At 45.5% G+C, this 25,686-nt stretch overlaps 1 protein-coding gene across 5 annotated transcripts in view; it reads right to left on the bottom strand.

Annotated features, from left to right (window-relative positions):
- The window catches only part of LOC308508729 (bifunctional heparan sulfate N-deacetylase/N-sulfotransferase 3), a 110,560-nt gene extending 98,249 nt beyond the window's left edge, over positions 1 to 12,311 (bottom strand). For 2 of the 5 annotated variants that reach the window (XM_081075937.1, XM_081075941.1), the window contains exon 1: positions 11,741 to 12,174. The gene's annotated coding sequence lies outside the window, so the exon portion shown is untranslated. The other 3 variants (XM_081075940.1, XM_081075939.1, XM_081075938.1) reach the window with 3 other exon arrangements.
- Positions 12,312 to 25,686: the final 13,375 nt, after the last annotated feature.

The following is a 25,686-nucleotide window of genomic DNA, read 5'->3' as shown; positions in this document are numbered from 1 at the left end:
AGGACAAAATCTCACGTCTCTCTGTGTCTCTGTTTTAATTTGAGCTGTGAAGTGTTTTTGACTGGCTGCTAAATGGGTCACCACATTTTGCATTTCAGACAGCAGTGTTACATAGTTTGCTCCCAGTGTCAGGAAGGTAGGCACGTACATCATACAATCCTTACCTGTGCTGAGGAGCGTCTGCTGTCACTACTTAGGACAGATACGAGGGACCTATCAGAGCTGCCTTCTCCATGAGCAGGGATAAAATGCTGAAAGACATTTCTTTCTCATTAAACTCTTCAAGTTTCCTCCTGAAGCCAAAGCAAATTCCAGCATATGTCCCTGAGGGTGGGATTTGCTCTAACATATTTAAATGGGTACGTGAAGATTCTCTAAGTTTCCTACAAAACTTTTCCACTGCACGTCTCATTTTGCCACGGCCACAGCCTGTCTCTGGCGTGCATTTTCAGTTACGGGTCCTACTGCTACCCGGTCCACAGCACTGTTTCCCATCCCTCATTTGTCTCTGCTCGTCCTGGGACTCTCAGGACGTGCCAAGCTGTGGCTGTCACTCATTCTGCATGTGATGGCACTGACATGCTTCTCCTGAGCCCGTGGCCGGTGAGCCACTTTGGGAAGAGAGGTACAGGTGGAAATGTTGGCTCCACCCAGTTCCCCTGTGGGACCCTCTCAGGGGGAGCTGACCTTCCCAACTTGGTCAGACCCAGCAGATACACATGTGGAAAGTACTAACTGACACTATTGCAATTAAAATTTGGCTTAAAGCCAGCCTTCCTTGTCTAACTACAAACTCTGAGAGGGTGCAGACTATGTCTCCCCTGCCTCCGTGAGCTGCTGGTGCCACACACACAGGAAGCGCCCGGTGACTGTGGAATTTGTTGAATATAATCACATGGTAACCTTATAGGTTAATTCGACACTTCTGTTTTATTCTAGCGCCATAACTTATTTTTTAGGTTACACATCACTATTACTGTGATTATAATTACCTCTATTGATGGGGTTTAATGTCTCTGTTTTATTTAATACTAAGAAAATATAACCATACCATGCCAGCGTGGGATAAAAAAACCACTAGATAGTAAATCTTCACCTACCCATAGATACCTATCCGTGAATCAATGTGCAATCAGTCATCAGCTCTTTACTGAACACCTGCTTTGGGCTCAGTGCTATCTGAGTGGTGAGTGACACCACAGAAGTACCAGGAGGAATGATTCTTGTCTGCAGAAGCAGGGTCTCTGTTGGGGGAAATGAGATTTGTGAAATAATAGCCAACACTGCATTGCACGTAATAAGCACTGAACAGACTACACCTGTTCCAAGTGTCAGAGGACACAGGGAGAGAAACTGTGACCTTCAGGCAAGCCCGGGGCAGTAGCTTGAGGGGACCTGCGTGACGGACAGGATGTGGATGTGACCATCGAGCGAGCATGTCAGGCTTGAAAACCTGGCAACGCTGAGGAAATAAAATGGTTCCAATGAGTTTATCTGAGAGTGAGACTAAACTAATTATAAGACAGTACGTGTTGGGTGGAAAGTGGAAATACAATTTCAGTGAAAGAGTGCTGCAGACTAATGCATGTCCTTGAAAGTGAACGTGAAGCACGAGTGTCACCTCACAACTAGAGAGCAGAGGATGTATTTGAACAGGAGAGAGGCAGTACAAATAGTGTTTACAGACGATTTGTGGAGCAGTGATGTCCAGAACGGACGGAGAGCAGGGACAGTATGAGCCCAGGCTGTAGGCTGCATTACACAGCGTGAGGGGGGCAGCCCAGCTGAGGGTGCTGGCAGGCCACACGCAGGCAGTTATGTGGGAGAATGAAGACTTGGGAGGAAATCAGATAAGTACACGGTGCCTGTTAGGTTGTGGCTGGGGCAGTGGGCAGGTCTGGGGGCTGGAGGAATGAAAGTGCCAGGAGCAGCAGTACAGAAGCTTCGAGTGGAAATTGGCTTGAGCCCCTGAGGTGCGCTTAAGGTTCAGACTTGTGTCTCAGTGATGCATGGGGAGATAACAAAATCGCAGTCTTCTAGAAAACAGTTGCGTATTGCCAAATAAAAAAGTCCAGACAATATTTGAAATTGATGAGTCGCAGGCAAATCTGGCCGTGTCACCCAGACTCACCTCCTCAGGAAGCCTTTCTGAGCAAGCCCACTCTGCTCCCTTCAGATTACTCACGCATACTGATTGTAATCCCTTTTCCTTTGGGGCCTTTCTCACAACTCTTACCAGTATTGTTAGCAACACTATTTGTTTAATGTCTCTCTTTCCTCGTAGACTGAAATTTCCAAGGGCACAGGACCCATGGTATCCCCAGTAATCTTTCCAGAAAGACCCAGGAGAAAACCATGTTTTAAGGGCCAACAAGATTGACAGGCAAACACTTTAGCAGAGTGATGGTTGTGTTCGTGTCGCACCCGTGCACAAATATTAGGGTGATGCAAAAGGATTTGCAGGATTTTTTTTAACCTTTTAAGCCACAATTCCTTTTGCACCAACCTAACAACATTAACTTACAGACTCGTGTGTAGTCGGAAGGGTTCTCTGCATGACTGAGGAGAGCACACCGGCCTGCATGTCCGAGACGTCCAGTGGACACCCCTTCTTCATCAGGAGGCAGAGCGAACCACTGTGATTGACTCTGGCTAACTGGTCCACCTACCGCGAGGTGCACGCTGTGTGACCAAGGAACTGTACGTTAAATGTCACCAATCACTGCACAAAGCCATTGGGACAGGCGTTTGGAATAGTCACCGGTATATGGGGAAGGTGCAAGGTGGGCTGATTATGAACATCACCACTTCATCAGGGCACCCCATTGGGCACACAAGGAGGCGGCAGTGCACGGGGGTGTCAATGACAGCCAGCCAACAGCACGACCCCCACTGTACGCCCACTGTACCCTGCCGCGCCGGCCCCTTCAAGGCTCCGTCCTGCCCGAGGTGCCACAGCCTGTAGTGTTGACTGACGTGTAAGGACAACACACACCTGGGGGGCACCACCACCGTCCTTCCATGCTACGATCATGTAGGCAGGGGACATGGTCAGCGGTCACCTCTCGATGCTGCAGTCTCCTCATGTGAAAACGGGCAAACTCGTGCTACCTACTTAGTAGGCTTTTAGTGAGGATCATGAGAGAAGCTATCAAAAGCTCTTAGAAAAGCGTCTGGCACCCAGAGCGAACATACTACATGTTACCTGTGATGGGGGTGATAGAGAAAACACTGGAAAGGACAGACGTGTCCTGAAGACGCCAATGGAAATGCACTAAGGGTTCCTGGAGCAACAACTGCAGCATTCGGTGTGAGCCGGGGTGGGCAGTACAGGACGCCTGCGTCTGCAGCAGGAACCCAGGTCTCATGGGCCTCAGGCAGAGGGGCAGGCTCCGGCGGGAGCAGAGCCAGCGCCAGGCCCGTCCTCAGGGGACCTCACATGTTCCCTGGCTTCTGTTCCCATTTATGCTCCAGTAAGTTCCCAAGTTTGTAACCCACACCTTCTTCTGAGCTTCAGGATTTCCAATGGAACTATCAACTTGCTACAATAACAGCACCTCACAGGAATTGTACCTTTCCTGTTTTATGCCCACTACTGTTGGCTCCTCTGAGATCACGTCACAAGCAAACTCTGTCCTTTTCCGGGCAGCATCCCTTTCACTGACGTATGGCAACAAGTGGCTTCACCATAAACACTCTGCGGTCTCGCCATACTTTCCTCAACCAGCATCAAAGTGCAGATCTGATTGTGTGTCTGCAGCTGAAAGCCATCAATGCCCGCCTATTTCGCTTCCTGATTCAAGCCCAAATGCCTACACGTGCCCCACAAGACACTGTGCCGTGTCTGCCGTCTTCATCGCAGGCCTGACTCGATGGTGTGCCCGCCGCTAAGCCCCAGGACGCGGGTTCTCCTCCAGTTCCCCAGAGAGACGGCCTCTCTTCCGAGTCAGGGTCGTCTCATGTGCACTCGCTGTCTGGAAGTGTCCTCCCCACTTCTCCATCCGATGTCCTCCTCTGGGTCCTGTGGCTCTGAGCATCAGTACCCCCTTGCTCCCCACACCTCTCAGGGGTCCCAATCCACTCTCCCATCACCTCCTGCTTTACCGCCATCGCACATTTTACAGCCGCAGTTAGACATGCGACTTCTCTGTGTGATGTTTCTCCGTGGATTGGAAACATCTGTAAGCACCTGTGCTGCTCACCTGTCGTCTTGACATCATTATAGTGCTGGAAGTAAGAGCAGCCCACTGAATCCTCGTTAACGGAGTGAAACAAGGGCCTGGACTAAGTTTTCCAAACAGCAGCAGCATTCACAAACCAGGGCAGTCATGAAAGACAGCCCTCGCCCGGGGACGGACACCTCTGGCTGTCACCCTGGCCTCAGACAGTCAGGACGATCATATAAACACAGCACGTGACAGGACATCTTGACCACAGCCAGAAATCAGGTGTATCCGGAATGCACCCTCCCCGGATCTTACTTCAGTACCTATTTCAGAATTCAACGGGGCTAGACTTGTTTTGCCATGCATCTGTTTTTGAAAAGGTATTTTAAAAAGGTGTTTTCCACCAAGAAAACGTCAGCCGGGGCTTAATGATCTGCCATTAACAGAGGGCAGAGGGAGAACTTCATTTTTGGAACTACAGGCCATTCTGCATACACAGTAAAGAACTGAATGGACACGCACACGTGGTTCCCAAAGCATCGCATGTCCCACGGGAGGTAGCTGCTTGTCATGGCCACCCATCTTCTCTCTTCCGCTGACACCCACCACCAGCCCAAAGTAAAAATCCATTTCTAAATGAAACAGAATCATGTTGAAGTTGGCAGTACAAGAAATGTGGAAAAAGAAAAAAGATTGCCATCTGGAAAATGAGTATTAATAACTAAAGAACTTCAGGTTCTAAGACAGATGAAAGATATTTAAAAGATCTTGACAATATTCCTCTTTCACCAAATTAACTGTATTTTATAGTATTGAAAAATGCATTGCGCGGCCTCAGATACCTAACATGAATGTGCTAAAAGTGACGTGGTGATATTAAAAATGGACAAAGCCATGCTTTTCTCTGGGAAGCAGCGTGTGAACAGTGTCGTGGTGGCTGAGTGTGAGCAAGGGCTCCCTGTCTAGAGCTGGTCGTTTTAAAAACGTGGATGGGAGAAAGGCTGCCCCTGGGAGCATTCGCTTTGTCTGACGTGTTAAGTGGAAAATGACTTCCTGTCGCACTTTGCCCTCCGTCTTTGTATTTAGAAACTGTGAAGAAAGGAACACATTTTGTTCGCTTCTCTCAGCGTTGTGCCATCCAGGAGGCAGGCGAACGCTGCCCCACGGCCGCCCGCCGGCTGCTTGTTCTGCCTGTGAGCCTCGGGGGACGTGTCTGCACCTGACTCCCGCACCGAGAGCAGGCGTGGGACCACGGCCACGCAGCTGGCGGGCCACGAGCTAGGCCTTGTCATCGCCACCCTTCTTCAGAGTCGGGAGGGAACGAGGGTAAGCGAGGCTCCCACTGTTGGTGGCCCGTAAGCCGTGACGCTGCAGGTCAGCCTGGGCCGCGTAGCAGAGCAGGTTGCTGGACAGAGCAGCAGCGCCGCGGGTGTGCAGAGCGCGCGTGGGGAGACGAGGCGGGGAGGGCGGGGGCGGGGCGGCTCCCACGCTCCCTCGTGGGCTGCATCTCCGGGAAGGCCGCACGGTCTTCCTCCGCCACCTCTGCTGCTTTGACAACAAGTGACATTCAGCCCGGCCGGGTGGCAGCACAGGAGCAGGCGCCGCCTGGAGCGGACTGCGCGCCGCGGTCCCGGTCCTGCGTGAGTCCGCACACGCGCGGCTGCTGGGCAAGCTCCTCGCAGTGAGTAAACCATCATCCCACGCGTGGGGTGCACGTGGAGGAAACGCCCGCAGCGAGCGGTCCATGCACCACCTGCGCTCCGTCCACGGGCGTGTCAGACACACGCATTCGGAAGCCGACAGGGACCTTGTAACAGTCGCGCGCGGGGTAATGGCACGTGGTCAGCGCAGGACGGACCGCGGACGCGACACGGGCCTCGCGGGGCGTCGTGGCCATGGTGACGTGGGGGCACCGGGCAGCACTCCCGTGTCTGTGGCCACGCCGTGTAAACAAAGCTGCCGCCGGCGCCCGCGGGGCGCACTTGCTACGTGATGATGATGATACACGCCGCTGGGACTGGTCGTGCCTTTACTGTACTTTCTGTCTTTATTTGAGCGTGTCCTCTTCCTACTGACAAAACCCAGGCCTGCTGCGAGGCCACGTGCGGGTTTCCGCAGCGGCCTCACGCGTGTCCGTGGAGCGCGCCTCTTGGTGGCGTCCTTCCCTCTGGGCTCAGTCTCGCTGGGGCGGAGGGAGGGCACTGCTGTGCGTGACTTAATCTGGTCTTTTGTCCACATGGCCCCGGAGTGGACAACATCCACTGGCAACGTTGCCAGGACGAGGCCACGTGGAGCAATTGACTGGAAGCGGAAGTAAAAGTGACCGAGGACTGGGAAGGTGGGAAATCGGGAGGGTCGGTGCTGGCGGGTCAGGCACGTCCATCCCCCCCCCGAGAGAAAGTGACGGAAGCTGCGAAAGGCTGTGCTCCGTGAAGACCCGAGACTCCGCGGCATCGGAGAAGGGCTGCCTCCGGGGACACTTCTGCCGACCCGGAGTGGAGACCAGGCACAGCCCTCGCAGCTCCATGCCGGCCACGGGAGAGCAGACTTTCTTTGTGACGCTGAAGGAAAGGCTGGACCTCACAATGCTGTTGAATTTACTGCTAGCTCTGGGTGGTTTACACGATTCAAGAATCATTATTCATTACAGAGTGCGAAAATGAGTCGTGAGTCAGTTAGTGCTGATGTGACAGCAGCTGAAGAATTTTTGGAAACTCTAGAGAAGCTGATTGTGGAGGAAAATCACTTGCCAGAGCAAATATTCAGTGTGGAGGAAAGCTCCCTATTCTGGAAACGGATGCCTGCAGGGACTTTCATTCAGAGGAGGCCAAGGCACAGCCAGGGCTCGAGGCTTTGGGGGACAGGATGGCAGTCTCGCTCGGGAGCATGTCACAGGCTGCAAACCGCCCCGTTGAAGCGCTACAGCGAGAACCCAGGGCCTTCATGCACATCAGTGAGCACACTGCCATGTCCTACGGGAGCAGTAAGAACTCAGGACGACCCAGCTCCTCTCCCAAGACGCCTGATGAATCGCTGCTGTGCCAGCGAAATGGAGAAGTGCCATTTGGAGAGTAACACACCTTTCAAGACTGCGCTTATTGTTGCTAATGCTCCCGACATCCTCCTTTTATTGGTAACTTTCCTCTCAATATCAAAATGGTGTTTCTCCCTCCAACACCACCTCCTTGATCCAACCAATAGACCAATGAGTCATAGCAGCTCCTAAGGCCTCCTGCCTGAGCAGGACCTTTGCCCAGGCTGCTGCTACAACTGAGGAGATGCTGATGCAGTTCTGGAAGGATTCCCCCTAGGACTGCATCAAGAACCTTGATGGAGCTCGGGGTGATGTCACCAAGGAGTGTATGGATGGCATCTGGAAGAAGACACTCAAGAGGTTCTCCCATGATTTCAAAGGACTTGCCAAGGATGAGGAGGTTGCAAAACTCACCAATGCTGTGTCTGAGGTGGTGAACTACTTGGAGCTGGGTGTGGGTGAGGATGTCACTGAGTTGCTCCTAGAGGGGCTTCCAAGGAATTGCCTAAGAAGGACTTGTGGGAACTAGACAGGAGCGCATCGCTGGAGAAGAGGCAAGAGAAAGGGAAACTGCAGGAGGAGGGAAAGAAGAAGATCCCCCAAGAAAATTCATAGTGAAGGATGTTGCAGAAGCTCTGCAGACCTCAACAAGCTCCTTAAAAAGATTGAAAACATGGACCCCAACACCAAAAGGTTTTCATTAATAGAGAGGAATGTTCATGGTGCATGATCTGCTTACAAGCAAATCTATACGAAAGAAAGAAACAAACCAAGCGAACCATTGTGGACATATTTCTGAAGAGTGACAGCTCCTCAAGAAGAGCCTCAGGCAGGTCCTTCAGGGGTGTTCCAGAAGAGGCCTTGTTGTCACAGGATGGCAGCTCCAAGGGTGTCACTGCCCCTGAGGACCTCCCAGTGGGAGAAGATGTGGACATGGAGACAGTGACACTGATGTTCCTGACCCCATGTAGCCTGCGCTCCTGTGGGTGTTGGTGCTTAGTTTTTAATCAAAAAAGCTTAGACAGTTGAAAAATATTAAACAGAAAAATGTTTATAGGATGAAGATATAAAGAAAAAACATTTTTGTACAGCTGTACGATGTGTTTGTGTTTTAACCCCAGTGTTATTACAAAAGAGTCAGAAAGTTAAAAAGAATTAAAAGTTTATAAAGTAAAATAGTTACCGTAAGCTAAGGTTCATTTATGATTGATGAAAGAAGAGCTACATTGTTATAATTTAGCGGTGTCCCATGTACGTGGTTGGCCTACAGTAGCAGTCTGTCCGAGGCCTTTGTATCCCCTTGCCCCGACTCAACCCACGCACGCCCAGTCCTGCTGGCTCCACCACAGTAAGTGCTCTACACAGGGGACCATTTTTCCTTTACTCCCGTACTCCCACCATAGCTGTTCTCTGCTCAGCTATGTTTAGATACACAGTGCTTACCATTGTGTTACAATTGCCTAACGTGTACCGCATAGTAACCTGCTGTACAGGTGTGTAGCCCAGGTGTGCAGTGGTTTGTGTGAGTGCACTCTGTGATGTTCCCACAATAACAAAATCACCTAATGACATATGTTTCTCGGAACGTACTCCCTTCGTTAAGTGACCCCTGACTGTACAGTGGTTAATACCACATGCACTGGAGCCAGACTCAAACTGAAGCCCAGGTTTACCACTTGCCAGGGATGTGATCTTACACAGGTAAGCAACCTCTCAGTGCCTCAGTTTCCTCATTTGTAAAATGGAAGTATCTACCTCAAATAATCGTTATGAAGATTGCATGAGCTAAAAATTAATATGTAATGTGCTTAGCCCCGTGTCTGGTATAAGGTAACTATTCTGGGTGTTAACTGTCATTTTCATAGCTTACGTATCTACTACTAACAGCACTTGTCAATAAGTTGTATATTAGTCTCTAATTTTTTATATCTATTTGTCCTGTCTTCTGGAACAATGTCTACAGCGTTAGACAACAAAGAGCTAGGAAAGGATCTCTGAAAAAAGCTCCTCTTTTTCCAGCTGAGGGACTGAGGCCTAGAGCCCCCAGGGGAGATGTCCAAGGCTGGACAGGCCTAGAGTCCAGATCTTGCTTCATGTGGTTCTCAAACATTGTCATCAAAAAAAAAAAAAAAGGTTAAAATGGGTGCCCATCCTTCACATACTAGAAGGCGTTAGTGGAGGCCTGGAGTACTTGATTTTTAAGCTCTTGTTTGGCAATAGGTACTCAAGAGTTGTAGCCCTTAGTAATTGTAGGAGTTTTCGTGGTATAATGTATTATATACATTAATTGTAGTAGAGTGTGACTTTTCTTTTAGTTATGCAACTTGCATGAAATTGTTGAAAAATGTTCAGAGTAACATGTCACTCATTGTCACATCCCAGAGGCGAAGGATATCGTTTTTTATTAAAAACAAACAAAGAAAACCAACTGGTTTTCTAAAACCAATTCTTGGGTATTCTAAGAGGAACTTGAGTCATAAGCCAATTTTGAGCATCTTGCAGACTAATTATTATTATCATGCGAGCTGGTCATTTGTGGCCCTCCAGCATAGTCTAGCTGCACAGGGGCTCAGTGTGACTGCATATCTCTGGTAGTCACTGCACCAGAAAAGTAAACTCCCACTGTCACCTCCCCATTGTCTAAACTGTAAAGCCATTAGAAATCCGAGACATTGATTTAGTTGAGAATAATGTTTTTATCACTAAGTATTTCCGTTTTGATAATGCATACAAATCATAGAATATTTAAATGTAGTTTTCTTGGAATATATTTTATACCTCAACAAATACATATTTAAGTTTAAAACTTAGTATTAATCACCAAATAGCAGTTGAACAGACTCACTGGGCTTCAAGGAAATCATGTAAGATTCTCTGAATTAAAAGAAAAATGGTAATTTCTTTAAACTTCTGAAATAACAAGTCAGCTGTTGAATATTTAAATTCTAGGTCATAATAACTTCTTCAGCGGAATATATGGTCCAAAAAAAAAGGGACCTCAAATACCTGGTTACCTCTTCTACTATATTTTTTCCAACAAACCTTTCAGTTACACCACAAATTACCCTAACATTTGCTATAATCTTCAGAAACAATACTTTTCTCAGAAAAATGCATTAAAGAGAAGGTACTCGTATACTATAACTCAACCAAACTAAATTATAACAAACCTCTCTAGAAAGAGATCAGTTTTGTTTTATCTAAAACATTTTAGTAACCTGACAAACCTTTATTCTAAAGACCTCTCATGTGACCAGTTTAATATTAATATATACTTACACAAAGAAAGAAATCCTCTGTTTTACCATCAAGACCATAAAGAAAAACAATAAAATTTATTATAGAGATAGTTGATACCATACTAGCTGGAGAAAGGAACCCATGGCATAGCTTCCATTAGGGGCCAGCATCTTTGTATGTTCAGTACTTTTTCAAGAGTCGTTTTCAAATTTATTTTTGAAAACTCCTCAAATATAACATTAATAAAGCTATGGCTGAAGAAAAAGGAAAAAAGGAAAGTGCTTCAGCTATCAGATGTCAGCTCTCAGATGTTTGAGTGTTTCTCCTCCATGTCACTCTCGCATTGTTCAGTAGTTGATAATGCAATATTTTCAAAGGTCAAAGAAAAAGTGGGTATGACATCAGATGCATGTGTGTCTCAATATTTGATTTGTATTTTAATCTAATATTAAGATGTAGCTATTTACAGTACTCAGGAGTGATTTCATCAAAACTCTTCCAGATTACTTATGTTGCTATACTCCGATATGTTTACAAAGAATATGGATACATTTTCAACTTTAAATGATTCTGAGGCTTAAGTGGTTTCTAGATATTAGAAGAACTACTTGGAAGATGATCTAGGTAAACCCTTTAAAGAACATATTAGATAGGTGCAAAATTAATTGCGGTTTTTGCAATTATTTTTAATCTTTTAAACCACAATTACTTTTGCAGTAACCTAATAACTTGTTCTTTTAAAAAAAAAGTAGATATAGTAAATGGAAGATATGTGTATTTTCTTTTCATTTAAAGCTTCTATATTCAATACTTAGGCTGATTATTTCTTTCTAGTTGCATTTAATTTAATAACTGTATAATTTTAGATAATGTTTACAGAACAAATTGCATCAAATAGAAAGATTTTCTGAGGCTCGTTGGGGCATGGACAGCTCTAGCTGAAATCTCTGCTGTTGCGTACACATTTCCAGCCCCTCCAGCAACAGACACGTGATCTATTTAACCATTTCTGCAGGAAAATGACAAGTTGTTGGTGGAGATCTCACATCATGAAAGGGATCATCCCCTTAATACTTTTACGTTATAAAAGAGAAGCTTTCAAATTACCCCAGAATGATACGATATTTCTTTGTTTCACTTAATTTCATTAAAATGCTCTGTTTCTTCTACAATAAAAGTAGGCACTTGTTTAATCCTGAAATTCTTAGATTAATTGAAAAGAAAGTTGCTCTGGTACTAAAAGCCTCTACATTTATGAGTGAGCCATTAACGAACAGGGTAAGTAAATAGATACACTTACCTGGAATTAAAGTTGAAAGAGCTGAAAACGCTTGAGAAAGTTTCAATAGACAGGAAGGAAACAGAAAGAGCAGTGTCCACGCCCGTGGGCTCAGGCTGTTTGGCTTCACAAGTGGCAGCGATGGCAGCGGTGGTTCAGTCACCTTGTGTTACGTAACACGAGCCATCGCCCTGCTACCAAGCTGCGGAGGCACTAGAGGGCAAGAGTGTCACATGCAAGACCCGTCGCCCAGGGACAGGCTTGGGTACCATTTGGGGAAGACAGCCGCTAACTGCGCTGACGAATAACCACACGGCCAACTTGTACTGTTCCGGAAAGAATATTTTAAATGCCGAGTTTCGGAGTAGCTGCAGTTCGCCCGTTTACAAACATAAAGCAAATAGCCACATAAGCAAATAGCCACACCACGTAAAACTTTAGGGGATTGTATCACACACCTGCAGTCATCCAGGAGGCCGGATTTTCATTGTCTAAGTCACCTTGGTGGGCGGAAGCGGAGAAGCAGGGACACAGCAGCGTCCCAGCCGGGTCTCCTGGGCAGCAGCCGGAGCAGGGCGTCCCGACGGCCCTGCGGAGCCCTGTCCTGCTGGTGGCTTCCCAGCGGCGGGTGCAGGGCGCTCCCCCGTCCCTGGCCCCGGGCTCTGGAGGGGTCCTCTCCCCGGGACCCCGCAGACCAGGCGGCGCGTCCTGCACTGGGGCCACTCGCGCCGGACCGGCGGCCCGCGCAGCCTCTAGGAGGGATGGAGGGAGGGGAAGCGGGGGGAGGAGAAGAGGAGAGGAGGAGGGAGCTCCGCCCGCGGATCGGATCTGCCGCCGGCCTCCCCCCGGGGCCTGGGCGCGGGGACCGCAGCGTCTTGTTCCCACGCCCGCCTACCCCTGGGTGGAGACGCCGAGGGCCAGCGAGGTGGCCTTTCGGGGACGTGGGCGCGTCCCTGCGGGGGCGCTGGGAAGACGGCGCCCCTCGGTCCCTCTGGCCGGTGATGCCGGACCTGCGAGCTGGCTTTCCGGCTTTCGGAAAGCACAGGAGGAAAGTGCTCCTGAAGACACGGGGAGGCCAGCGGTTGTAGCGACACTTTGGACACAAGATGTGAGGTTACACTCTTCAACAAGGAGCCCCCTTGAATGGTCTTTGAATCTCCTTTTGATCCACTAACGTAGCACGCGAGAATCTCAGTAAGTGGGGGAGGTGGGGTCCACTAAGGACCACTGGACCACTGCAGTGCTTCCCAGCTGCTCACTCATCTCCATGGAAACAGGACCCGCCCCGCAGCCCTTGGCTGCCCAGATGTCAACCAGCAAGGTGCCTCCCTGGGTGGCCCAGGACTCCTCCAGGCAGGGCATGGGACCAGACCTGGGTGTCCTCTTGGAGCTGGGATTGGCTTACAAGAAAGTATGTGACCCAAGTCTGGCCAGTCAAAGACAAAGCATCATCTTCGGATTTTTTCTTTCCCCCTTAAGGGAAGTGAACTCTTCTATTCGTCTTTGCAACATAAGCTGTGAGTTTAGAGCTTCTTGTCACCATGTGAGGTCTGGGGTGCGGAAGCTACTACTCAGAAGGCATGGCTGGGAGTTGGAGAAAAGCTAAGCCAGATGGGATACTTGAGCTGGGACTCCAGCTGTGGCTGGTACACGGTCTTACCGCTGGACAGACTCAAATATGAATCTATAAATCTAGTTTCGCCTTAAGGCAGCTTGAGTTGAAATTTTGGTCCGTTGGAATAGAAAGAGACCCAGATGATACAGAAATTAAACATGGTCGTTTATTGACTTTATGAGGAAATTGGACCTTCCATTTGATCCCAATGTCCAGAAAGTGAGTTTGGAATTTTAGAAAGCCCCCAAGTCATGTATTCTCTTGCCTTGCACAATACAATGAGCACAGAAGGGGCTGAGCCGATGAGTTCCTTGGGAAGCCTATGTACATGTCACGATGGCAGGCTTCTTTGCCAGATGACGTGTATCTGAGGCTTTAGTTTTGTTTTTTAGCTGTCCCCCCATCCCTTGGAAGTTTTGTGCCTTTCAGGAATTTTAGCACCCTGAATTTTTTTTATACTCCTTTTCCGGAGAGTTAGCTCTGTCCTACAAACACCTATGCAGGCTTCATTTCGATTTTATATATAGACATATATATATATACGTATATGTATGTGTGTGTGTATAGATAGATAGATAGATAGATAGATAGATAGATAGATAGATAGATAGATAGATAAGAAAAAGAAAAAAAATACTGACCATCTACTAAATGGTTCTGGGAATGCAGTAATCTTTACAAAGAAAAGGAAAATAGAGCCTCCCCTGCCCTTTGACGACTTATAATGTATTGCTATTGACAGAGGGGTCGGAGGTCAGGCTCTTTAGGAAATAGACAAATGTCATCCATCCATACACTCCTGAGTGTCTCAGCGTATCTAGGTAGGTTCAGAAATGGCATTCACTTTTTCTTTTTCTTTTTTTTTGTCTCCCCTGCATAAAATAAACAGAACATTAGAAAAACTCTCCTGCAAAGTAAGGTATTCAGCATTTTATGACCGTCTTTCAGGGTTTTCTTCAGACAGGTTTGGCTGGAGCCCAAACTTCTGGAAGCTCTGGGGAGAATTGCTAACTGCACCAGTGACACTCCTTCCAAACACCCACCCATCTGGAAGTATAGACACCGTAGGGTCACGCCTTCCTTTCCTGTGACAGTCACGTTTCATCGCTCTGTTCCAGGAGCTCCCCTCTGTACACGTGTGAAATCTGAGCCAGTGGAAAGCGCTGGAGTGTTGCCGGGATCTCCTTCCTCTTTGCTTGGCCAGCAGGCAGGTAAGGGGGGAGCAGATGACTCTGTCAGGCATTGTCCTACTAGCCCTTGTTTTCGACCCAGGAACATCAAGGCCAGGGATCAAGCTTTCCTCCCAAGAGATGTCCTAGTTTAGTTAGAGCCAACAGAGAACCGGTGGCCACGGCCCAGGACGGGTGGGGAAGGCTGTGTGGTCTTGGGCCTCAGCTCTGTGACACACCTCCAGGGCCATCTACACACGGCGGGGCATGTTCTCAAGGTGATACAACGGCAGCTTTAGTTTAGACTTTTAGGCTATATCATAGTTTTTGGAACCACCCTTGGTGTACCTGTTATTACCATTCATGTAAACGCTGGGGACCTCGAACATGGAAGAGGCTCAGGCTTCTGTCTGCCCCTGAGAAACCCAGAAGCATTAGGAAATATCATTGTCAGAGACCCAGTTTCAGGCACAAAAGGTAGAGTCTGGCTGGAAAAGAACCAAAGTACTGTATGCACGTTTGTATACTGAAAAAATTAATCCTGTGTTTAGTCGCTCTGAAACAAGGTGACTCACGATGATGTACACATTTAATCACTTATGATTCATATAAAGCTAAACATTATTTGTATGTTTTGAGAGGTTTTTGTCTTTCATCTATAATGCTTCTATGTGGAGGAGGAGGATTGTAGAAGAATTTTGGGAAATAATTTGCAGAGTCCTCTTCTATTTTTCAATGTCTAAACTAAAGCAATGTGTTATTCTAACAAGTGTTTTAAAATGCACATGTTTATAAACAACACACCAGTGATTCTGGCCTGAGATAACCAGTAAGTGTCAGGACTGCTTGTCTTGAAAAATATCCAGCTTGGATTTATAGCCAGAGTAATTAGTGGTGCTGTTACGCCACTGAAGGTAATGGGGTGAGGATTTAAAATAAAGCATATTCTCCCTAGGAACTGCTAAGTTGGCTCAAGGAGTTGTACCCACCGTTCTGTGTTGTCTCAAGAGGTGTTAGTGTTAAAACAGATCAAAACCAAAATGAGTGGCAAGAAGCAGACGAAACGGAAGGGTATTGAGCTTCCCGAAAGCCACAGCTGTACGGCTTCCACCTGCTCCCAGATCTCCTTGCAAACACTGACTGTGAAAAGTGTGCCAGGTGGAACTACTAGCACACAAATCTCGTCTCATTTTATAAAACACCAATGGAAAGCTTCATAGACCAGATGAGAGTGGTGGCTCGCAGGCCTGGCCTGCGTGGGGCCCCTGGAGGGCTTTCACCTCACAGGTGGCCGGGCTCCTCCCCTGGGAGCCTCCTGCAGTGGTGTGGGGCGGGGCCTGAGAATTTGCATTTTTAACCAGTTCCTAGCACACAGATTCCGTCTTTATGTGAGTCTGTAAGAGTGAACATTTATTATTATATAAATGGTTTGATTTTCAAACGAGTTCTGTTTTTCTGTTAATTGTTCTAAATATACAAGAAAGTCAGTATTTTAATTGGCTTTCCATGTGATTAATGAAGTAAACTATCAAAGAGAAGAAAATGGTTTGTTAAAAAACAGAGGGGCTTTGGCAAAGTAGGAATTCGCACAATTTGGAAACAGGAGAACGGAGCTGTGCTCTGAGAGCCCTGCAGGCGGCCTCCCTGCCTGGTGGCTTTTCCTCCACTGCCCTGGTCCAGGGCTTCCCACACAGCCCTGCTTTACCACACACCAAAGAAGAGAAAGAAGCTGCGTATTTCTTAGTATCATAGGTCATGTTTCACCCCATCAATGACAAAGGAGAGCATCTTGTTTTATCCTGTCATTAATTTCTTTATATTCCTTAACCCCAAAATGCCACTATACATTATTTTCTATCATTTCTGTTTAATTTTCAAATGCTCTGTCCTCAAATAGCCTTTTTCCCCATGTGCAACTTGTTTAAGTTCTTATGCGTCGATCACGATGTACGTGGTTGGTTAGAGACTTCAGGGATGGCCGTCAGGCCCTCTGAGCATGTTCTTATCTGTAGGTTTAGCATAAACTATGGAGATAACTGTGGTTTTGTTCTGGCTTGCTGCGGGAAACACAAAGGATCAGCAGATTGTAGAACCCAACATGTGGGTCTTCAAAGCTACTGCTGAATATTCAGGCAGGGCCAAACATCGTCAAGGTGTCTCTTCGATGTAGCTCACAACATTGAAACATCGTTTTAGAGCTTGGCCTGGTGCCATGCAGTACAAGGGAGACTCATTATGAGAGTCAAATGGATGATTTCTCTCCCAATTTGTGTGCAAACAGGCTTCGTAACGACCCCAGGATCCTTTGCCTACCTTCATTAGATGATGTTTCTTCATTATCTAATCCTTTGATTTCAAGAGTTTGAGGAAAATAATAAATATTCAAGAAGTAGGAGTTGTATGAATTAATGTTGTCTTGCTCCTCTGAAAGTATGTCTTAGAAACCATGACATGAGGCCTTGTTACAGAACACAGAAGTAGCAGGGAAATCCAGACGCCCTGTACATTACGGATTGACAAACCCAATATTCTGAGGCTTGGCGCTTTTTGACTGAATTCCCCACCAAACTTTGGATTAGAGAATTGTGAGACTAAAAAGGAAAATGTAATGGGGTAAGGGAGCATTTACACATATAGTTTCTTTCCCTGAAACGTGAACACATGGCCTCAGTGGTAATACTAGAATAGGAAATGAGACCCTGCCCACTTAACATTAAATGGACGTGTGCAGCTCAGCATCTTTGTGTTCTGAGAGAAAAGGTAGTAGGCACCCTCATTCGTTATTCTTAAAACTCACACTTGGAATCCAACACACACTTAACTGAAATGAAATGAGAGGAGCCGAATGGTTAAACACAAAGTGTTTTTTTCCAAGGGCTCATTTTCATTGTTGGAATCCATGATTGTTGTATTTTCCACCACAGGTTACTGCTCAGCCCTCTGGAGTAGATTCTTTTCCTTAAGCCCTTTATGCAAAAAAAAAAAAACAAAAAACAAAAACAAAAACCAAAAAAAAAACAACAACAAAGATTTGAAAGATGCCATTAGTAGTTTGTGCCTATGGTTTCATATATAAATTATACATTTAGAACGTAATTCTCTCTCTGTTATCAGGACTAGGGATATAGTTAGCAGAGACCCCCTGTAGTTCTAAAACTTGTAACAGCTTTATATTTACAGCCAAAGAAAACTGGGCTACAGTCGTGGGGTGGTAACAGCAGTATTTTGTATCCAAGCCCGACTACTCTGGGGCCAACAGTATTCTGGCTTTTGTGAAAAATCTTAATTGTTACTCAGTATAGAAAATGATTACTTTTCAGGATAGGATAGAATTTAAACCAAACAAAGCCAGGAGAACCGTATCAATTTCATATTTATGACTTTATAAATAATAAACTATGTATTAGTATTCTTTGCGGTCAGTCTTCATTGAATATGTGCGATGTATCCGTGTCTGTCTCACACGGCTCCTTGCCCTGAGAATTTGACCATCGTGACAAATAGTAATAGGACTTCTACACGTGGTGGCCACAGCGATGACAGTGAGACAGACCAAGAGAAGCCCTTGTCGTGTTTCAGAGCCTTGTACAGCCGAGCTGTGTAATCTACGTCAGAGCTCAGCGGAGAGCGGCTAGGCGTGTGTAGAAGTAGGACTCCAGGCCTGGGAGGTGTAAGTGACGTCCAGGCTCCAGGAACACTGATGGCTACCTTTGAGGTAGGTTGGCTGTGGGGTCGGGGGAGGGAGAAAAGAAAAAAGGTGATCGGCAGAAATTAAATCCCCACACTCAGGCTCATGTCATTATATTGTGATATTTTCCCAATGAATCAGTTATTTTTAGACCATCAACAAATGGGATCTAAATACATGTGCGTATACGGGAATCTATCTCCATGTATAGAATGTACTGCAGAATTAGGGTGGTGAGCTGGCAAGATCCATGGCAGACCTCCTGATTTTCCTATTGCTATTACACAGCGAGGATTTCAGTTAGTTTAGTCACAGCATCCCTTACTATCACCACTTACTATTGTAAGTGCCAACATGCTGTGTAATGAGACTGACTGCCAGGCCCCCGAGTGTGGGGAAGGGGCCCCAGAAACTTCCTTCCAGGACTGATTTCCAGTGAATCGTGATACCTAGCTTAATTTCTCTCTGTCGTTTTGCTGAAACAAAATCCCACAGCCACAGAGGGTGCAGGGTAATAGGGAGTGGAAGGTGGACAGTGTGTGGGAGAGTTTAATTTCAGCAATCCTGTAATAACCTGTTTAGGAAGATCTGTATTTACAACCACCTGACCCCTACTTACTCGTTTTCTGGAGGATCGGACTGACTGTGTGGCTCACAATCTTCTTACTCTCTTCCTAGTCACTTGCTCAGGTGGTAAAGCTCTCTCAGCACCCCATGGCCTCCCTCTCGCCTGCCTTCCCCTCCTCTCCTTTCCTTCCTGCATGAGCTCTTTTGACTGAGGCCAAACAAAAATCCATCAACTACGTGGATATTGCCACATTTCTGGAGCTTGACCAACATGTGGCATTTGTTCAAATGTCCACTATATACACGTTTTTGTTCTTCAGCAAAATTGATGTCTTGACGTTGTCATGAGAAGACTCCGTGGGGGCATGTACAGGCCCTGCTCGGGTTGTGCCACTGGTCAGTTACTTAGCTGTGGGCTGTCACTTACCCTCACCTGCTGACAGAGGTCGGCATGCATTGGGAGGACAGAGAATAAGACGTGTGAGGGCATGCTGTGACATTTCCGAAGAGTAACATAGTTAGTCACACAATTGTTGTCATGTGGGACCATCAGGTTGATCATGTTGTAAGAATATAAAAGTTAGCTGTAAGACTGGATCAAATTGATTTACCTGGGACTGAAATCTCAGTATACGGGTGCATTGGATGTGATTTTCTTTTTAAATACTTTCCTTCTGTGAAGGGAATTTGGTTTCTATTCTTCTATTATCAAACTACGACTGGTAGTAAATTTAGTACTGAAATCGGAGAGCGTTTCTGAGTTTGGACCACCCCCCCCTGTGCTACACACTCATGTTTTTCATCTCCGTGGGTTGTTGCAGAAGTTCTATGTGGAAGGTTCCTGATTCGACGGTCATCCCGATATTCAGTCTGTCCTTCCCCTACAGTACTAGTATTTGTATCAGGACACATGGCTATCCAAAAAAAGGGGCTATTTTCCAACTAGATGTGGCTAAACCATAGCCGATGGGATCCAAGAGGGAAGATTATGGGACTGTTTCTGGGAACTTGTGTGTAGTGGACACGCTACAGGAACTCTTATCTGTCCCTCCCTTTGAGTGGGGCAGGATCGGTGCTTGCTTGGAACCAGCGCTGTAGGGAGAGGTGATGGCGTGTCAGTCCCAGGGAGAAGGTGCTACAGGAAACTGCATCTCACTGGCAGACTAACTCTGCAGGCTCTCCTTTCCTGCGTCATGGAGTCGCTGGCCCCACTGGGGCAGCTCACATGTCTGGGGCTGTTGGCGCCCCCAGGAAACTGTGGGCAGCCCCCAGCCAGATGCCCGCTACATGCCAGCCCTCAGTTCCCCTGAGTCAGCTTGGAAGTGGAGGCTCCCGGTTCAGTTCTCAGCTGGGGAGGACTCATCAGGCCTCTTCCCAGCCATACTGTGGGCCCCAAACAGATGGGCTAGCGCAGTGGGAACAATATTCCTGCCCCAGGGGGACTGTGAGGTGATCACGGTCTCTGTGTAAGTTCCTAGTGTGTGGGAATCAGTTGTATGGAATCTAATCAGGATACCCCACAGAAACGGCTGGCACACGCCCTTGCCCGCTTTCTTTTTCATGTCTTGTCCCATACTGTTGCCTAAAGCTCAGCTAACACTTTTCTGGACTGAGTCGTGTGGAGCCTTGAGCTGGTGGAGAATTTGGTTTCTGGGGGCAGGAGGCCCCCTCTGAACACAGGTATTTGTCTTGTCAGAGCCCCATGTTGTCTTCCCTATTTTTCTATTGTTTGATGCTAAGTTATTCCAAACAGTAAGTATTATTAAGTGGAATTTGTTTCATTTCACTGTTTGTTGCAATAAGAATTCATGTTTATAATAGGAGATTTGGACAGTACAAAGTATACAGAAGAAGAAATAATCACTCATTACTTTACACTCAGACACCCACCATTAACATTTGCTGTAATTTCTCTTTAGTATTTTGATCTAACTTTGGAAAAGAAGAGCTCTATAGCAAACATTTGTGACATTTAAATGTCATGATGTCTCTGTCATTAAGATAAACTTTGTTGAAATTACTTTAAAACATCTGTTTGCAATGTGAAAAAATTAAATCAAACAACCATTTAGCATGAAAGAGACAAAGTATTCCATCCGTTTGTTTTTAATTAAAGTCCCCCCCACCCCCCCCCGATTTAGGCCATGCATTTTTGTGTTTGGAAATTGACCTCTGTAACTAAACAGAAGAGTCAGATTCCCAACCCCTGGTTATTACTAGATAAGTTTATTTTGGGTACCCAAAATGTCTGATTTTTTTTTTTCATTCACTGATGGATCTCAGATTGTTCATTAATTTTGTATATGTATAAACTTTGATTTTGCTAATGTTTTCACATGCTAGTTAAAAATTTATGTGAACTGAAACTTACCATATTTTTCATTGCAGCTTTTTGAAAGTTGAAGATTTGCTAGTCAGAGTTTGAGAATTTAAACATTTTCACGAAGTCCATGGTTCTCAGTAGTTACAATCCTGGACCTCATGGTGATACTCTGTCTTTCCAAACCTATCTCCGAAATCACTCCTTCGCTGGAGGCAAACTGGTCTTCCCCACATAAGCTTTGTAGATAGATCTCTGTCCTGTCCTCAGCCCTCCGGTTTCCAATGGTCTCACCTACGCGGACCTTCCTTTATCGTTCAGTTCCACCAGCATCTTTGCGGAGTGTCTTAGATCTTGTCAGCCCTGATGTCAGCACCCCCACCCGCGGTCATTTATTTCCTCTGCACACTACTCAGTGGGCAGTAAGAACCTGCTACTTCCTTATAAAGACTTATTCCTACTGCTCTTCTGCTGGTCTGCATAGAGATTTATTAGCATTTTTGTGGGACAGTTAATTGATAAAAATGCAGCTCAAAATTCTATGAATAGCTGTATTTTTCACTCATGGAAATAAGTAGGGTCATTTTCAATGAAAAGTCTATGAATTTACTGTGTGCATGGGGACAGATTTCAGAGGAATATATAAAATGCGGACATAGAAGTCTGACTTTTGGAATTCTGTAACAACCTCTGTGCTGAAGTACAGTCACACTGAGGAGGTAGGGCCAGCCCTTGTATTGCATGTGCACTGTCCGTGCAATTTTACTGTATTTCCTTCGTAGAGGAGGAAGGACAGATAAAGTGATGCGAGGAGTACAGCGTGACTTTTTCTTTTTGAATGATGATAATTTATAGAGACTCTCCAATTCAAGGGGAAAGTGTCAGCTGGCACTCGGGCGGCCATGTTCAAGAGTGCTTCACGGGGAGGAGATAAGCTAATTGAGGTGCCCTCTTGTGAGAAGGCCCACGACCTTCAGCTGCGCCTTGACTCTACATGGCAGGACCCCAGCATGCATACTTCGTAAGTGGAGTAAATTGTAATTTTATTGTAAATTTAATACATTCTCATCCATACATTAGAAACTTAAAAAAACACACACAATTAAAATGGATTTCCTAATTAGAAAATTAAAATACAGGTGGATTAAGCAAAACGTGGCTTTATGGTTTGCAAAATGCTTTGAATAATCCAATTGCATTAGACTCTTAGGTGATTCCATGTCCTATTTATAGGTGAGGCAGAGGTGCAAGGTACAGGCTTGAGAGAGTGAAGTCAGTGGTAGAGGAAGGCTTCAACGCGGATCCTTTAACTCCTTTGAAGGGACTTTTCTTCTTCTCATGAAAAGGAACTTTTATTTGTGATGGTGTGGCATTTTAAATCCATGCCAGGTAATTCAAGTGTAGAAAGCTCTTTTTGAATTAAATTACAAAAAGCTGATAATAATACTAAATTGTTCAGTTGTTCTCTTTTCTGTCTCACTTTCTGAAAAGAAAAGAAACATAATGTTTCTTATAATTGGCACAGTTTTAGGCACAGCTGCTTTTCTGCTTGACGGAGGCAGGGGACTCTGTGTGAGGAGGTAGACAGAAAGCTGGTGAACAGTGGAGGATTCCTTTTTCCTCTCCATTGGCGAGTTGCTTCCTGCGTTTGACGTACAACTCTACCTTCCATTTTATTGCAGTGTGGTTCCCTGTTCCTATTATATAAGGTAAAATATTCCAACGGTGAGCCATTTCAGGAATAATTTCCACTTTCAGAGAGATGCAGCACGTCAGTTCTTTCTTTTTTAACCAGGGCACATTTAATGGTGGCAAATCTAATAACACTGTCACTCATGTCCCCAGGTAGTTCTCCCAGACGGTGGTGTCCTGGTAAATAGATCTCACCACCCGTCAGTGGTTCCATTCCAAGCCAAGGGTCCCCAGCTGTGTCTTTGACCAGAAACCACAAATCAGATCTTAGTCATCCCTCCCTGGAGCCAGAACCCCAGTAATACGCAGATGGTCAGAGTGACAGCTGTGCGGCTCTGGAGGTGACGCCGAGCGCTCCCAGGAGGGAAGCATGACCTTCCGAATCACCAGTTTCTACAAATCATGGCAGAACTCAGGGGACATTTTGGAATTATAATCGCAAATAAAGCACCTGATTTAAAAGTGGAATTTAAAAATTCCCTAAAAGTCAAAGACCTTGTGGTATAACAGACCTTGTGGTGTGATAGAAATGTTATTGAACCTGGAATCAAGGGCCCTGAGCTCTGCCCATTTATTTGTTTCTCAAACAGACTCTGAATCAGAAGTATCAGGAATATTTGCTAAAATGCAGACCCCCCAAATTCTCTCCAGACCTTATATAACATGAGAATCATTGAGAGGGGGGGCATATTGGGAAGCTGCATTTTTACCAATTGCCTTAAGGAATTCTGATGCTCTCTGAAGTTCAAGATCCTCTCTTCCTATTTCTGTTTCCTAAATTTGTCCTTATCTATAAAGTGAAACCATGAGATATTTCAGAATTTTCAGTTGCTTTTATTCCCTAGCTCTGTCGATTCCATTAGTCTTTAAGTACTGTAATGTTGGACACAGTAGATACTTTATTTAAATTATTATCCCCTCTATAAATAAAAAAATACAATGTATATAGGTAATGACCAATCTTAACATTGTAGCCATCTTTTATTTACTTATCTGCACTATTTTCGATTTAAAATTTCAGAATTGAGTGGCTGTGTGATTTCTCTTGCTCTTAGCTTTAGACCATAAGAAAAATCACCTTCCCACAAGAAGCATAATGTTAGTGTTATGTCAGGAAGATACACATTGGAGACAAAGGAAATGCTCTCACGACCTTAACGATCGCACTGCCAACAAATCCTGCAGTGACTTCACGGCCAGGTTTTATTTCTGCAAGATTTGGGGACTGAAGAAAGGCACTGAGAATAAAACAGGAAAGATTGAAGAGCTTTGAAGAGGGATGAAGAGAATAATAAAATGAAATTATCGAGTGAGGTACTAAAATCAGAGGTGATGGTGAATCTTGAGTCCTCTGTGACTATCACAAGCTTCATAAGGCCAGTGGAGTCTTATAAAATGCCTCTGAGTAGCATTTTTCCTTGATTTTTAAACAGTATGTGACTGTTTCTTATTAACATTTTTTTTCCCTCCTCTCCTAGTATCCTGACTGAATGCAGGGGAAAAACACATAATTCCTTCATAAAGATAAAGAGACTATAGTATGAAAGAATATATATTTCTTCCTAAGAAGAGGCAAAAAGGCGGATGTAGACCTGAGATCATATGTGCTTTCCATGGTTACCTGAGATAATATTTGTGGCCTGCGACAGTCACACTGAGCTTCTACTGTCCCCATGCCCCAAATATCTTCATATCTCATGTGCCAGAAGTTTTACACGAGAGAGACCAGATTAACATTTTTTATCAAAGATAATATTAATGAGAAAATTATAAAAGCAGGACTTTTAGCCTGAGGCCTTTATGCAGAAGTAGGAAGGAAAACTGAAATTACTTTTGTCTTGAGAATAATGTGATGCATGCCGATCAGCCATTTGCGGGAAGCCATGGTGATCAGGAACCTTCCTTCTCCCGTCCTCTTTGTGGTGCTTTCGCAGCCTGATACCCTGAGCTTGGGTTGGACTTGAAACTTTTAGCTTTAGTTATGGGCTTCCAATTCAGGACAAAATAATTCTTCTCATCCTGTAAAATGGATAGTTAAAATAAAGAACGTAGATCTAAATACTAGACATGCCTAAGAACATTTCAGTGTGTGTTTACCACTGCTTAAATACTGGTTTAGAACAACCAATTAAAAAAAATTACATTTTTTGATTTGTTGTAGTGTCAGGTGTCAGAGCCTTTTTTTTTTTTTTTTTTACAGTGGATAAATTAAAAAATGACAAAATGTTTGTAATGCACAGTATAGCAAAACTCAGCCGAGCTGAGGTAATTTTTCCAAGTGCCCTTGTTGAAGTTTCCATCAATGTACTTGACCTTTTTATTAGATATATGATGATGGTGAACATGTGCCTTGCACAATGTGTCTCCTTCTCATCCCGCTCATCATAGCTTTAAAATAAATCTCCAAGGAACGCCCTGGCCAACAACAGAAGTGAAAAAAAAAAAACAAACAAAAACAGCAAGTGCTCGGGACAAACACTTAAGCTACAGTTTCAAATCAATTATTAATTATTAGAAAAAATGTAATGCATAATCTGCTGATTGCACATGTTATGTCCAGGGTAAGATTGTAAGGCCTGTTCTCACCAAAAATGACTGAATTTGACTCTACCGTTTCATGACCTAATAAAAGACACTGCGTGGTACATGGAGAACAGCGAGAATTGGAAACACTTCTGTTTTGCACTGTTTACTGGGCCACGTTGTTTGCTAGTATTTTCTGAGCATGAGATTTCTAGTTATGTCGTGTCTAATTTTTTCTAATTCTGCAGCCATTGGGAGCTTGTTCCTGATCATAGACTAGTGGAGGTGAATTCTGGGCCTTTAGCAAAGAAACGTACCCTTTCTTTGTCTAACTGCTCTAATATTTCTCCTTTTTGACATCGGCAACGTCCAAAATACTCCTGTCAAGCCACA

Source organism: Rhinolophus hipposideros (assembly GCF_964194185.1).
Source record: "Rhinolophus hipposideros genome assembly, chromosome: 16".
Classification (NCBI taxonomy): domain Eukaryota; kingdom Metazoa; phylum Chordata; class Mammalia; order Chiroptera; family Rhinolophidae; genus Rhinolophus; species Rhinolophus hipposideros.
This window is presented reverse-complemented; position numbering and strand designations above follow the sequence as displayed.